We start from the raw sequence: 1,173 nt of genomic DNA on the forward strand, positions 1-1,173 counted from the left end.
ATATATATATATATATTCATATACAAAACATACAGGGTTAGTATCTTTGCCAGTTAGTGATTATTTCCCATGTGTAGCATTTTGGCTGAGATGTTAACTGGTGCATAAGTACTGTGGATGTGAATGTGGGAAGTAATTTTAATCATGCATAATTGGTCATAAGGCTTAATTTGCAGTAACAATTGTTGTTTTATTTAACAATGTCTTATTGCTTTGTGTGCGCTAATGTTGAGTATAAAGAGTTCCATTCAAAAGGTAACCACATTATTTTAATTTACCAACTTGATGTTACAACAACTTCGAGCTGGCCAAATGTAAACTAAAAGCCCTAATTAAACTGGCACAATTTTGCATAAATTCACATTCATAGTTCAATAAATTTGGATTGCTGTGTGAAAGGTTTCATTGTAGTTACTTGCTTCTTAAATGTATTTTGTGTAATGTTTTAAAAGTGCTAGCAAATAAACATGGGTTTACCTTTAAAAATGGTCCAGCCTATCACATTACCCAACTCCTAGTACCAACTTCTGTCTTAATTAAGGTTTCTATAACTGTGGGGAGACACCATGAGCACAGCAAGTCTTATAAAGGAAAACATTGAATTGGGGCTTGGTTAGAGTTTCAGAGGTTTAGCTCATTATCAGCATGAGGAGAAGCATAGTCGCATGCAAGCACATATGGTGATAGAGAGATAGCTGAGAGTTCTGCCTGGGTCTACAGGCAACAGAAAGAGAAAACCACAATAGGCCCGGCTTGAGCATCTGAGAGTGTAAAGCATGAGCCCTAGGGAAGCATTTCGTCCAACAGAGTTTTCCTATTCCAACAAGGCCACACCTTTCCCTATGGACCTATGGGGGCCATTTTTATACAACCCACTGTACTCCCTATGTAACCTCTGACATTTGCCTTTCAGTCTTTGTGTAACATGTCAGGAACTGTGTGTGTGCATCTAGGTGAAATAACCACTCAGAAGAATAGCTGAAGGAAGTAATGACACTGTGTTCAGATCCATAGAACTGAAACAGAAGGATCAGGTGTCCAGCATATGACCACAAACTCTGCCTTGTGAGAAAGTTCTTGCCAGGTTTCCATAAACTGTTTTCTATTTTCTGTATAAACAACCCCCTATATCAATCTCCAAACAGAACTTAACAAGAGCCAATATCCTCGGTT

The sequence above is a fragment of the Mastomys coucha genome, unplaced genomic scaffold (assembly GCF_008632895.1).
Source record: "Mastomys coucha isolate ucsf_1 unplaced genomic scaffold, UCSF_Mcou_1 pScaffold11, whole genome shotgun sequence".
In the NCBI taxonomy this organism is placed as follows: domain Eukaryota; kingdom Metazoa; phylum Chordata; class Mammalia; order Rodentia; family Muridae; genus Mastomys; species Mastomys coucha.